Source organism: Pteropus medius, unplaced genomic scaffold (genome assembly GCF_902729225.1).
Source record: "Pteropus medius unplaced genomic scaffold, Ma_sr-lr_union100, whole genome shotgun sequence".
Classification (NCBI taxonomy): domain Eukaryota; kingdom Metazoa; phylum Chordata; class Mammalia; order Chiroptera; family Pteropodidae; genus Pteropus; species Pteropus medius.
The window spans coordinates 3,743,403-3,757,350 of record NW_024352784.1 but is presented as its reverse complement, the minus strand read 5'-3'; the positions used below and the strand labels follow the sequence as shown (position 1 = coordinate 3,757,350).

The following is a 13,948-nucleotide window of genomic DNA, read 5'->3' as shown; positions in this document are numbered from 1 at the left end:
TTGAGCCAGTCTCCAGCCTTTCTCTACTTCTCATTACCAGATAAGCTCGAGCTCTGTTCTCAGGTCTTTGCCTGGTCAATATGACTCTCAGGAGCCACTGGGGACATTGGCAGGCTGACAGGGCCAGTGCTGAGCCTGTCTGTCTGAGGTTGAGGCCCTGGGAGTGTCACTCTGACACCAGGTATCCACCACCCAGTTCCCCTCCAGGTATACCCCTGGCAGAAACAATGAAGTCCCTCATCCGGTAGAGGGGACAACTTTTTTAAAATTCGGACAACAACATATGGGGTCAATTTATGCCTGCAACAGAAGTAATTCAGTTTAAATGCAAGGAAGAACTGACAAGGGTTGAAGCTTCTTGGGCTGCTTGGATCCTATGGTCTAAGGATACCCTTTAGATGACTTGGCAGCCTCTCCCCTCCCCTCCCCCCACCGCAAGGCCCTCATATCTGGAAGGGATGAGGAGGTCTGACGGCCAGAAGCAGGAGCTGGAAGCCTGAGTCACAGCCTGCTAGCCAGCCAGGAACCAGCCCAGACCAAGCTGGATGTGGGAATAGGTCTCCCAACTTTGGCCTGCCTGCTGGGAAACAAGGTCTGGAATCCCCCTTGCCCAGCCCCTAGCCTGTGAGTTTAGCAGCAAGGGCACAGGATAACACAGGTCAAGACCCAGTTTCCTTCCCATGAGGAGTCAGACAGGCTGCGATCCATCACCAACTTGCTGTGCGACCCAGCACGAGCCACCTACCCTCTCTGAGCCTGAATTGCCACCCGATAAACAGGGCTAGGCATGATGCCTACCTGACAGGGTCATTATGTGCTCCTGTCACCAACCCATCCTTGACCTGGGCAACAGCCAACCTAGGGCAAGGAAGACCCCTGGAGCCCACCTCAGGCCAACCTGAGGCCAGGTTCCTGATGCTACTGCCTTGGCTACTCAGGGGCCAATGTCAGGGCTCTGAGTTCTGGACCCTCAGGGTCAGAGAGGCTTTAAGAGCATCTGAGCCAGAGTTGTTTCCAACAACTCAGAGAAGGAGTCTCCCTGAAGCCTCCATGACAGAGCTTGTCTGTCTGACCCTTACTTGCATACTTCCCATGACAGCTAGATCACTCCTTCTCTCCCAGGCCACAATATTCCACCTTGAGAAAGCTCACTGGGAGATGTGCTTTGTTACACCAACATCTGACCTATGCCCCTAGGCACTACTTCCTATCCCCAATCTGACCTACCTCTAGGCCACAGAGCCTGGCTGCCTCTGGCACCCAGAGGACAATGAGCAGGGGGCAGAGTCAATCCTTTCTAGAGGAGTTTTGGTTCCACTTGTGGTATCAGGCTGGCCACAAAAGCAGACAAACCTGGCAGAAGGAGGGCACAGGGAGGGCAGGACACCTGATTTCTCTTCTCTTTCTCATTTCCCCTTCTCACCTCCTGCTCAACAGGAATTAAAGCTAGAACTGAAACAACCATTTTGAGTGCAAGGAAGGGGAAGCTGCAGTTTTGGGGAATTTGGGGGTTGAGGCTGCTCCTTTCAGTTTCTCTTCAGCCTCCACAGGCTGAGCAAAAAGGGAACTTGCATCTCCTGAGTCCCTGCTATGACTCCAGCTACCTATCAGTGAGCTCACGTCATCCCCACCGTAATCTGGACAGATGTTTTTATTGGGCACTGGCTATGCACCAAGCACTGTGCAAAGATGCTTTACATGCCATATCTCATTTATTCTTCATAGTTACCATATTCACTTTGCAGGCAAGGAAACTGAGGTTTGGCAAGTTAGCAACAGGTTCTCTCTTGGGAATAAGATGAAGCAGTCAGAGACCATAGTGACCCTGGTGGGCACAGGGCTGAGAAGTCATGGGTGGTCTTGGGGCTGAGAACTGCGAGAGAGACCGCAGGGCCCAGAAGGCAGTGGCGACAGCAGAGGGAGAGTCCACGTGACCGGCTTCCCAAGTCCAGGCCTGTAGCATCTCTTATCCTTCCCAGGGCTCTGGGAGATCCAGAAACCTTCTGATAAACCCTCTTTCCTTAGCTGGTGTGGGAGGGTCTCTGTTCCTTGCCCGGACCCCTAGGATGTCCCATTTTAAGAACCTTTCTGTGGAGGTGTGCCACTTGGATCTCTCTTCAAGAAAGAACCAGAGTCGTCACGTGGCTAGTCAGAGTGGACGCCCTGGCCTCCAAGATGGCGTCAGTCACGCCATCGAGGGAGAAGAAACTCATAGATGTCAAAATAGGGGAGCTGCCAAGCTGATACTGATGTGGGATTTCACTCCTAAAGGCATTGCTGGAGTGTTTCAAAGAGGTTATTACCGGTATTACAACAAGTATGTCAATGTGAAGAAAGGGAGCATCGTTGGGGTTTCTATGGTGAAAAGCTTATGTGTTTTTCAACTACTGTTGTTCTTACAAGGGACTCAAGCATGAGTGGGACACAAGTACCACTGAAGATGGCCCAGTGTGAAGGGCACACTCTGTATTCATGCCATGACTTTCGCCCAGCACCCCGGAATCCTTTCTCAGCCTAATTAATACCTAATAAAACATGACTGGTCCTGGGAAGGAAGGAAAGGAGGAGGGAAGGAAGAAAAAGAGAAAAGAAAGAGAGAAAGAAGGAAAGAAGGAAAGAAAGAAAGAAAAGAAAAGAAAAGAAAAAAGAACTGTTGTTTAGCTGCAAGGAGTGTAGTTGGCCAAGAGCCTCTGTTGGTGTCTTTGGGACCCGCCCATCCTCTCAGATAAATAGGCTCCAGTCCACTGAGAAGAGATGGCCGAGCTCCAGAGCTCCAGCCAGTCTGGCCTGACCCCAGCAGTCATTGTTCTGCTCCCCTATAGTTTCTTCCCACCTATTCCCAGACCTCCTCTCATGATGATGGCCCCACCTCCTGTTTTTCCTTTGGGGGAACCCCTCTTTCCTCTCCCGGAGTCTCAAGGATCTGGGAGTGGTGGGCCTGAGACCTAGGCCTGTCAATGAGAGAAGAGTGAGTTCAGCAGGCCCCATAACAGGCTCAGGGGGAGACGGGTGACCTTCACTGCGTGCCTCAGAGTCAATTCTAGAGCTTCTGCTGGAACATTGGGAAAAAGAGTTTTTCCACTGGGTTTGTAAAGCTGGTAGGAAGTGATCCTGGAATTGCTGGAGCCAGGAGAACTGTGCCTAGGCAGTGCAGGTGCTACCACCAGGGAGGAGACGATCCAAAGTAAAGCCAAGGGATGGCAGAGTTGAGAGATGGGAGCACCACTGAGCGCCTGCTTCCAGCTATGCATAAAGCTTTACCTTCCACTGAACTTTTTGGTGGCGTGAGCTGATAAATTCCCTTTTGCCTTAGTCCATTTGACTTAGGATTCTGTCACTTGAAATCAGGAGTCCTGCCTATGGACCTGCACCTCTCTCCATAGCCCATGTTCACAGCTTTGGCCCTGGAACCCTAACATACCTGCAGAGGAGTCTGGAACCAACCATGTACCTGGAGGCCACCAGCAGAGGGGCAAGTGGGGACTGAGGGATTGTCAGGTCAAGCTTTATCTCCATAAGGGCAGCTAGGGAAGCCCTCTAATTCATTTCCCAGAAGGAGAGCCCCTCCTCCATCAGCACCCAGAGTAACCACTGCGTCATCTCAGTAGCTCCTGGGCAGGAAACTGGAAAGCTGGAAACTTGTGTTCCAGTCCTAGATTCTTCTTCTACTTGTGTGACCCTGGAGCGGTCACTTCGCCTCCCTGAGTTTTATTTTTCTATTTCCCTACTTCACTGCTACAGTTTCTTGGCCAGCCACTGTGCTAAATGCTTTCGATGCAGGTTCTTATTTTCTTTTACAACAGCCCTGTGTAGTGGGTTGTATTCTTCCCATTGACAGACGAGGAAGCAGGCTTAGAAAAGGCTGGTGGCTTGCCCAAAGTGACATAGTGAGTCAGCGGTGAGCCAAGACTAGGATGCAGATCTGAGTAATGGTAATGTCTGTGGTCAGGAAGAGAGGTGCTATTTTCCTCCAGGAAAACTGAGGCCAGAGAGATTAGGAACTTGCTCAAAGTGCCCAGTAAATCCACCAGGGCACCCTTCCTCTCAGGAACACAGTGGCCCGAGATAGGACAAAGAAATGGGGGCCGAGAGATATGGCAGAAAGGACTAGCCCAAGAGTCAATATTAGCCAGACTCCATTCTTTAACTTTGTTAGGAATTGGGAACAAAGTCTGCTTTGTCTTTGGGGCCCCAGAGACCAACACAGGTTTCAGCTCCCAGGAGGTACTGGGAAATGTTGAATGAATGAACCCAGCCTGTAAAGATAAGCCACAGGGCTCTGTCCTTGGTGCTGCCTGACTCAATAAAAATTAAAAAAATCTTTACCTTGGCTGATGACAGAAAAGACTTGCCAAGGGTAATGAAGGTAATGACTGTACTAGTAGCACCTCTGAGACTTCTTGGGTTCCCCAGCCCCTGACCCTCGGGAAGGGCTGACCACAAACACTATCTGAGTGTTTCGCACAGACACTGAAGCCCCAGAGATAGGCAGCTTTGTCCACAGCTCTCACCCATAGTTTCAGTGTGGAGAAAGCCTCAGACAACATCTCACTTCCCATGGAAGGCAATCCTCTGACCATCCCTAGCACTCAAGCCTACCTGGCAGAGACAAGACACCCAACTGGACTCCAGCGCCCAGGAGTCAATGTCAGGGCTCTGAGTTCTGGACCCTCAGGGTCAGAGAGGCTTTAAGAGCATCTGAGCCAGAGTTGTCTCCGATAACTCAAAGAAGGAGTCTCCCTGAAGCCTCCATGACAGGGCTTGTCTGTCTGACCCTTACTTGCATACTTCCCATGACAGCTAGATCACTCCTTCTCTCCCAGGCCACAATATTCCACCTTGAGAAAGCTCACTGGGAGATGTGCTTTGTTACACCAACATCTGACCTATGCCCCTAGGCACTACTTCCTATCCCCAATCTGGCCTACCTCTAGGTCACAGAGCCTGGCTGCCTCTAAGCCCCAGGACACCCTATAGAAACTGTCCTAAGACGACTCATCAGTTATTCTTTATTCTCATTGGGCAATTCTAGTGCTTATGTTCAGGACCAGGGAACCCAGTGGTGGAGCCCATAAACCAGATATGAGGCCAGGGGGCCATGACCATTTCTAAACCCGAGGACAAAACCCTCCGCCTCTGTCCTGTCTCATTCCTTGCCTGGTCCTGTGGGGCATGGTGGTAAAGAGAGGGAGGCATGGTCTCTTCTTACCATTTCGGAGGAGGAAGCTGAGGCATCCAAAAGCTTAGTACCTTGCCAAGGCCACCTGTCAGTCGGTGGTCTTTCAATCAACTGAACTGCCTTCCACCAAACCCCAAATTCTCACCCTCAAATGTCAGCCATGTGGGACTGGCTCCCCATGTGTGGCCAACCTACCGTGGGAGGAGCAGCATTTTGTAGCCATCTGAGGGGGCTGGGGAGGACGAGATCAAAGACAGTCAATCGCCTGTCTTGGAGTGCAATGTGAGAGGTCAGTGGTGACACAGGTGGTTCCCGCTGCAGAAGATGCACTGGTGCATGTGGAGAGTGAATGAAGAACACAGGACAGATCTCATCTTCTTTAGGTGCTCACTCAGGTGACACCTTCTTGATGAGGCCCTTCCCCACCACTCTAGCTAAAATTGCAGCCTCCCACTCTGCACTCATGTGCTCCCTACTCTCCTCCTCGGCTGTATTTTTCCCCTTAGCATTTGTCAATTTTTAACAGACTATTTAATTTTTTGCTTATTGTCCATCTCCCCCCACCAGAACATAAACTCCTCCAGGAGAGGGGGTTTCATGCTTTATTTGCTACTGTATCTCCAGTGCCTAGAACAGTGCCTGGCACATAGTAAATATTCTATAAAAATTTGTTGAATAAATGAATGAATTTCTAGTGGTGGTTCAAGAATGTCTGCAAGGAGAGGACTTAGGAGCAGAGGTCTGACTGGGGGCAAAGGGGACTTTTGGGGGCTTGAGGCTGTGTTTGTATCACAAGCTATAGTTTGTACTTACAGTATGTATGTTACCGTAAGTATGTTTATTGTTGACTAGGGGCTGACAGAGACCTCAAAGAGGCTGCCTCTATGTATGTGAGATTCAGGCTGTGAATAGTACCAGCTGAGAAGCATGAACCGGACATGGCCTGGCCCAGCCCTGTCTGAGGTCTTCCTGATACTCTTACCTCTATCCCATATCTTCCTCCCCGCCCCCCATCCCTACACTGGCCCTGCTGCACCATATTTTCCCAGAGCCTCCCAGTCTCCCAGCCTACACACCATCACTCCCTCTGCACCAGGGCCTCTGATTTGGAGCTGTCCTGCACCCTGGGCCAGCACCTTTCTGGCTTCTCTCCCTTCTCCTGCCAGCCTGAACTTCTACTGCAGAACTCAAGATTCCTGTGAATACAGCCAGTCCATTTCTATCTCTCACTCTTGGCACCGTCAGACTGCTCTGTCCTGCACTATGGAGCTGAATGTGGCTGGAGGGTGCAACTTACCTGAGGACCCTGAGGCCCCACAAATGAAATCACCACTCGGCTGGGTTGGAGAACCTTTTGCTTCCTTCCCCTCTCTTCTAAGCCTTTGCCCCATCTTTCTGATCAGCCCTAACAGCCCTCAACTCCTCCTTCACAGGAAAGAGAGCCCTTGCAGAGGAGCCTCCTTCAACTTCCTGGCCACCTAAATAAAGCCATGGCTGCTCTCCATTCTCCTCATTCTTCTGCAGCCCTCCTGAACCTCAGGCCACCTCCTCCTGTATAGACCCTGCTCTGCTGGCTCCTTCCCCTCCTCCCACAGCCCTCTTCATCTTTCCCTCTCCTATCCTAATCAAAGCTCTTCCTTGACCCTACCTATGTGCCTCTCCAGCTTTGCTTCTTCCTCTCTTCACAGTCAAGCTTCTGGAAGAGTTCTCATGGCTCTGCCTTTACTTCTTCCCTTCCTGCCGCATTTCTGATATCCCTGCAGTTGAGCCCAGGTCAGGGCAGAGCAGGAAGCCTTTGGGCCCAGCTTAGAGAACAGTGGGCACTTCATGTTTCTAGGTGAGGCTGGCAAGATGAGACTGTGGGAGCAAGTGTCTGAGTTCCATCACCAGGAAATTTCAGAAGTGACTTGACATAACAGATCTTGGGGGAAAAACAGGCCACTGCTGGGTGACTTCTGTTTGATACCTCCCCACCCCTAGGCTGCTACAAGTCTTCCAGGAAAGGGCCTAGACTCTGATGGGAACGTGGGTGGAACTCAGGGTGGGCAGTGGTACCTCTGTTTAGGTGGTGACTCGGGGATCTGGAGGAGATAGAGGAGGGGCTGATACCTTTGCATAGCTCATGACATCAGTTTGAGAAAGCATCAATTGTCTGTGTCACAGAATAGGAAGGGCTGGCTATCAATCATGGAGCAAGTGAAGGTGGGGAGGTATGAAGTTCTCTAAGTTACCCCTTGGCATCACCTCTGGTCATATAAAAGAAGAAGTTCCATTCTGGAAGGGGTCTCTCCTTCGAGCTCCCTGGAAAACTCAGAATTCTTCAAGCCCCATCAGTAATTCTAATCCTCCCATGCAATCCCATACATTCCCAACTAATGCCTATCCCTGGGTGCCTCAGTCCAGGTCAGTTAGATCCAAATGTCCATTCCTGGCATCTGCACCCCTCAGCCATCCATCACTATTCCCTCTGCAGAGCTTGGCACCTGGCAGACCTGGTTTCCACCCTGACTCTGCAGCTTATGAGCAGTGACTTTAGCTCGCTGAGCCTCTGTCCTTAATTATAAAACAGAGACAATAATACCTACCTCACAGCACTGTTTGGGCTCAAATGAAGTAATGGATCTAGAACATCTGACTCAGTACCTGGTAAAAGCAGGTATTTACTCAGTAGGGCTTCTATTATCACTAATAATTATATCACGGACCAGCTAAATCCATGAAAAATGGCCTCGCTTATGGCCTTTGCTTATCTACTTATTCACTTATTCATTCATTTGACATGCATTTTCAGGGAGCTTCACAGTATGCAGGGACTTCATTGGGCTCTGGTCTCTGTTCTTGAGAAGCCCCAGCTGATGGAAGGACAGATGAAGAGGTCTCTGGGAAGACAGAGGAGGTCTCTCTCCTTGCCTGGGGTATCAAGGAAGGCTCCCTGGAGGAGGTGATCCTTTTGTAGAGTATGGACAAGGAAGGGGAGATCTATTGGAGATGTGAGGTCATGGGGTATCTGCAAGTGTTTATGGTTGCAGGTGCTCAGACTGAGAGGTCATCAGAGCCAGGTCCCAACAAGCCTCAAATGCAAGGCTACAAAGCTGGCATCTGCATTGTGGGTGCCAGCTGAGAAGCCCTCAATAGTTTGTAAAGCAGGGCAGAGGTGCAATCAAATTTGAGATTTAGGAGATCCCATGTGGTGCTACATGGAGAACAGATTAGATGTAGTTGGAGTCCAGGTCAGAAATAATAGGATCTGAAGTGGGGCCCTGGCTCTGGAACAGGGAGTTTCCAGTGCTGGCTAGGGGTAGGGTCAAATTAAGGGGCCTTGAATGCCAGGTTCACAGCAGCCTCTTATCCCTCTTCTATACACCCTTGTACAGCCCTGAAAGCCAGAATGCTAGAAAGACAGATCAGGGGGAGGTGGTTCTCAGAGGGGTCCTATTCCAGTCCTCAGGTCACAGAGGAGAATCCAGGGCCCAGAGCAGGTGAGAGGATGGCCTACAGCCCTGTAGTGCACCTGTGGGGGCCTCCTGCCCTGGACCTCATTCCCAAGCCTGCTGCTCTAGTCTGACTCCTCTCCTGAGGAAGCAAGGGTGTGGCTTTGGTAGATGGGGACTTGGAGGAGTCCAGAAGAATGACTTGCTCCAGCTGCCAGGCCCATGCAGGCCCTCTCCTCTCTGACTGGGGAGGGGAGCCCTTAGAACTTCCAGAGTTCTCTCTTTCTCCACACCCAGTTTGCAGCTGAGAAAATTGAAGTTCATGGAAGAGAGGCACTGGGCTCCTGGGATAAACAACAGTTTTGACCTATTGGTATACTTGGGTAGTAGTCCCAGCCCTGTTGCTGGGCAGCTGGATTCATGATTCCTGAGGATACCCAGCTAGTGAGGGGGTGAGGTTCCTATAGCACCAGCATGTGGCCCTGGCCTGGCCCTTGTGCTTAGCATTGTTCCCAGGGTGCACTCCCCTTCCAAATCAGCCTGTGTCTCTGCAAGGTATGGCTGAGGAGGACAAAACAGGAAGAAACCATGTACCATTCGTTTCAGGAAACTGTGGGTCTGGGCTGGTCCCTTCTCCGGCAGAGTGGTTCGGGCCCTACTCTGCTCAAGGGAGTTAGATGTCCCAACAGCACAGCTCAGCCAGGATGGGCTTGGTGGGGAGGCCTGGCTTTGGTACTTGGAGCTTGCAGACTCAACAAAGCCTCCTCAATGTCTTGTGTTATACTTGGCCTGGACCCTACTTGGGATTTGGATGGGCTGAGGGTAGCATATGGGACTACATGGGAGATATGGTTCCTGTTTAAAGTGATCAATGCCAGGTGCCTGTTATCTTCAAATCCCCTGGAGAGGCCAGTGGGGCAGGCCTGCTCACTGCCATTTCCCTGATGGGAAAACTGAGGCGCCTCACCCGCACCCCCTGCCTTTAAATCAGTCAACAAGCCCTGTTTGATCTCCATTCTTATATCTGTCAACCTGGCTACTTTTCCCATTGTATCGTTCCTGTCTCAACCTAGTGCAGCCACCTCATGCTCTCTCTCTTCCACCTCCCTGGCCAATCCATCCCCTTTCTGCAGCCAGAGGGAATCTTTGTTCAGCAAAATTCTGACCTCATCACTTTTCTGCCTAAGCATTTTATAGTTTCCCAGTGCCTGAGGGTCAAGGTAAACCCCGGCCCTACTAATCTCTCTGTTCTCAGCACTCCCTCCTGCCTCTCCCAGGTGATCTGCAGGGCCCTGAAGACCAGCTACTTTCAGTTCCTGGGACCAGCTATGTTCTCCTTTGCTCCCTGGTCAGTGTCAGTGCTGTTTCCACCCCTAGACTGCCCTCTCCCCACATCTGCAGTTGGAAGACTTCCACTATGAACTCAGTGACAGAAGAGACCCAGGCCCTGCCCTCAGGAGCTTAGTATAAACAAGAAACGTGTACCTGAAGGTCCATAATTCAAGGCAGATGTCAGTGCTGCAGAGTCCCAAGGGGACCCAGGCCAGAGAGCTGGCTTCACAAGCAGAGAAGATTCAGTGGAGAAGGCAGCAACGAAATGGCCAAGTATACGTGGAAGCAAAAGCATTTCAGAGAGAAAGAATAGCAAGAATGGAGGCTGGATGAGGCACCCTGAAGGATGGTGAACACAGGAGCTGCCAGTGCACCAGTAAATGTGGTTGGAAAAGAGATCCATATTAAAAATAATAATGATACAATTACTAAACCTCACTGCATGCCAGATGTACATTACGTTTAATCCCTGTGAGATAGTACTAGTATTACCTTCATTTTATACCAAGGCACAGAGAAGTTAACTGACTTGCCTGAGGTGGCACAGGTAGAATGAATGGCTACTGGGCTATGAACCCAGGTAGTCTGGCTCCAGAGTCCACATTCTTAGCTCCTACAGTACACTAGGGCTGGGGTAGGGAGGGTCTCAGGCAGCAGGGAAATCAATTCTCTCTATTGCTCTACCCAATCTGCCTGGGACCCAGCTTGCCCTAGGGTCACCCTCCCACCAGTTGCAGGGCTCCACAAATGCTGCCTCTTCCAGGAAGTCTTTAGAAACCAACTAAAAGGAGTCCCTCTACTTCTTGCAGTGTCCCCACCCCCACCCCCACCACATGGAAATCTGAGGTCAGGAATGTCCATTCAAGGAGAACCTCATGACCCTGGCTGCCCATCAGATTCCTGGACCTCTCCTGGGGAGAAATGTGTGCCTGTCAAGTATCTCTTGCTGTGGAGCACCCCTCCCCCATTCCTTGTTAATCTTGTTCATTCAAGGTGGGTACCTGACCCAGAGCTGATCAATCAGAGCATCCATCCAGACCCCTTACCAGTGATTGGTTCAGGGGAAACTGGGTAGGGCTTGCCCTCAAGAATTTTGGTGCAACCAGCATGAAAGGTTCTCTCCCTTTTCCTCCAGGATTATTATCTTTGAGGGCTCTGGAAGCCTGGTGCTTCTGAAAAGAACTTGGTTGAGAATGCAGGAAGTCAGGAGAAAAGATACAAAAAAGAGAAAGTGCTGATGACATCATTGTAACTGCTGGTTCTAGTCACATCCAATCTAGGTCTAATTTGGACTAATACATGAACTAATACCTGTTTTGCTCAAGCTACTTGCATTTGTCACTTGCAATCAAAATACTCCTGACCAACATGACACCAATATGATGACAATTGGAAAAATAGATAAATTAGAATTCATCAAACTTTTGTGCATTGAAGGACTCTATGAACAGTATGAAAAGACAACCCACAGAATTGGAGAAAATATTTGAAAGTATATCTGATAAGGGATTAACATCCAGAATATATAAAGAACTGCTACAACTCAACAACCACAGCAATAAAAACAACTTGATTCAAATATTGGCAAAAGGCTTGAATAGACATTTCTTCAAAGAAGATATCCATGGCCAATAAGCACATGAAAGATGCTCAAAGTCACTAATCATTAGAAAAATGCAAATCAAAACCATAATGAGATATCACCCTACATTTGTTAGGATGGCTATTATAGAAAACCAAACAAACAAAGCAAAACAAACGAACGAAAAAAAAAACAAACCAGGATATAACAAGTGTTGGAGAGGATGTGGAGAAATGGAACCCTGTTCATTGCTAGTGGGAATGCAAAATGGTACAGCTCTTGTGAAAAAAAGCATGGCAGTTTCTTCAAAAAATAAACATAGAATTACCATAAGATCTAGCAATTTCACTTCTAGGTGAAAAGAATTGAAAGCAGGGGCTCAAACAGATATTTAAACACCAATGTTCATAGCAACATTATTCACAATAGCCAAAAGGTAGAAACAACCTAACTGTCCATCAACAGAATGATGATTAAACAAATGGTGGTATATCCACACACTGGAATATTATTCAGCCTTATGGAGCAAGGAAATTCTGACACATGCTACAACATGAATGAACCTTGAAAACATGCTAAGTGAAATAAGCAAAATGCAAAAGGATAAACACTGTATGATTCCACTTATGTGAAGGACCTAAAATAGTCAAATTCGTGGAGACAGAAAGTAGAATAGTAGTTATCTGGGGCTGAGCGAGGGAGAAATGGGGAGTTGTTGTTTAATGGGTACAATGCTTCAGTTTGGGATGATAAAAAAGTTTTGGAGATGGATAGTGGTGATGGTTTTACAACAATGTGAATATACTTAATACCACTGAATTATACATCCAAAAGGGTTAAAATGAGAGAGAAGTCAAAATGGTGTAGATGATAGAGGCTTCATCTGCTTTTACAACCACATCGAAGTTGTGACAGAAACTGGAGCAAACAGCAAGCAGAGTTGCCTGGGGGTCTAGATGAACATGCCCAACAACTAGGGAGAGAAATAAGAAATCATCCTGCAATGGGAGGAGGTAGAACAGGGAAAGGTCGTGAGGCTGCTCATCCCAACCGGCTGAGTGGAACAGAGGCTGTGGCAGCTGCATTCAGCAGTGGCAGCTGGCAGCTGTCGACACCTCTTAAATGGGCCGAGTCCATGACCAGACTTTCGTAGTGTGACTGATTTGCTTGCTCTGAGCACTGGTGTAGGGTGGGCTGCTTGAGGAGGCACCAGGGACTTACAAGGGTACACTGAATTGTTAGAGTGAGGGCCAGAGGTGAAGCTTTCTCCTGGACAGAAATGTTAGAGTGGTTTCTTCCCCTCTTCCTCCCTTCCTTCCTTCCTTCCTTCTTTCCTTCCTTCCTTCCTTCCTTCCTTCCTTCCTTCCTTCCTTCCTTCCTTCCTTCCTTCCTTCCTCCCTCCTCCTCCTCCCTCCCTCCCCTCCCCTCCCTTCCCTTCCTTCCTTCCTTCCTTCCTTCCTTCCTTCCTTCCTTTTTAAAATATGCCTATAGCACCTGGTATTCCTAGGTGGTCTCCTATCCAAGTACTAACTAGGCCTGACCCTGCTTAGCTTCTGAGATCAGAAGAGATCAGGCACGTTCAGGGTGGCATGGCCATAGACTCTGGTATGGTTTCTTGAGGCAACTATAAGCACAGCATCTGTGGACTGTTTGCTGAATCTTAACAGGTGGCCCCAGAAGGACACAGGCTGGGGCTAAAATTGGCCTGCAGCTGAACCCTTCTCAGGACTGTGCCTCTGGACACCTACTACACAAAGCCATGCTAATAAGACCGGGAGACTTAGGAGCTTTGCTTAGTACATAGAAACAGACACAGAAAGGCAACCAAAATGGGAAGACAAAAAAGCAGAAACCACATGAGTGAACAGAACAGAGATCTAGGAATAATGGAATCAAGCAATCTAACAGATACAGAGTTCAAAACACTGGTTATAAAGATGCTCAATGAACTTAGGGGAAGAGTAGATGAACTCAGTGAGAACTTTAACGAAGAGATTTTAAACACCCATAAAATTGGAAATGGAAATTATAAAAGGGAACCAGTTAGAAAGGAAGAACACATTATCTGAGATGAAGGGTATATTAGAGGGAATCAACAGTGTGGATGAAGAACAAGATTGAACCACCAATCTAGAGGATAGGGAAGCCAAGAACACCCAATCAGAATGGCAAGAAAAAAGAAGCCAAGAATATAACAATAATTTAAGGAGTCTTTAGGACAAAATTGAGTATAAAAACATTCGTGTAATAGGGGTGCCTGAAAGAAGAGAGAGAGAACAAGAAGTTGAAGAGCTATTTGAAGAAATAATGATGGAAAACTTCCCTAATCTGGTGAAAGAAATAGACATACAACCCCAGGAAGCTCAGAGAGTCCCAAGAAAGAGGAACCCAAAGAGGCCCTCACCAAGACACATCATAATTAAA

At 48.8% G+C, this 13,948-nt stretch overlaps 1 protein-coding gene and 1 pseudogene across 14 annotated transcripts in view; both read right to left on the bottom strand.

Moving 5' to 3' along the window:
• Nucleotides 1-13,948, bottom strand: part of P2RY6 (pyrimidinergic receptor P2Y6) — a 39,776-nt gene that overhangs the window by 9,642 nt on the left and 16,186 nt on the right. The window contains exon 2 of one of the 14 annotated variants that reach the window (XM_039847997.1): nucleotides 10,989-11,124. The exons of the other annotated variants lie outside the window; for them this stretch is intronic. The gene's annotated coding sequence lies outside the window, so the exon portion shown is untranslated. The remainder of the gene's footprint in view (nucleotides 1-10,988; nucleotides 11,125-13,948) is intronic. 14 annotated transcript variants of the gene reach the window in all.
• Nucleotides 13,007-13,125, bottom strand: LOC120590714 (uncharacterized; annotated as a pseudogene).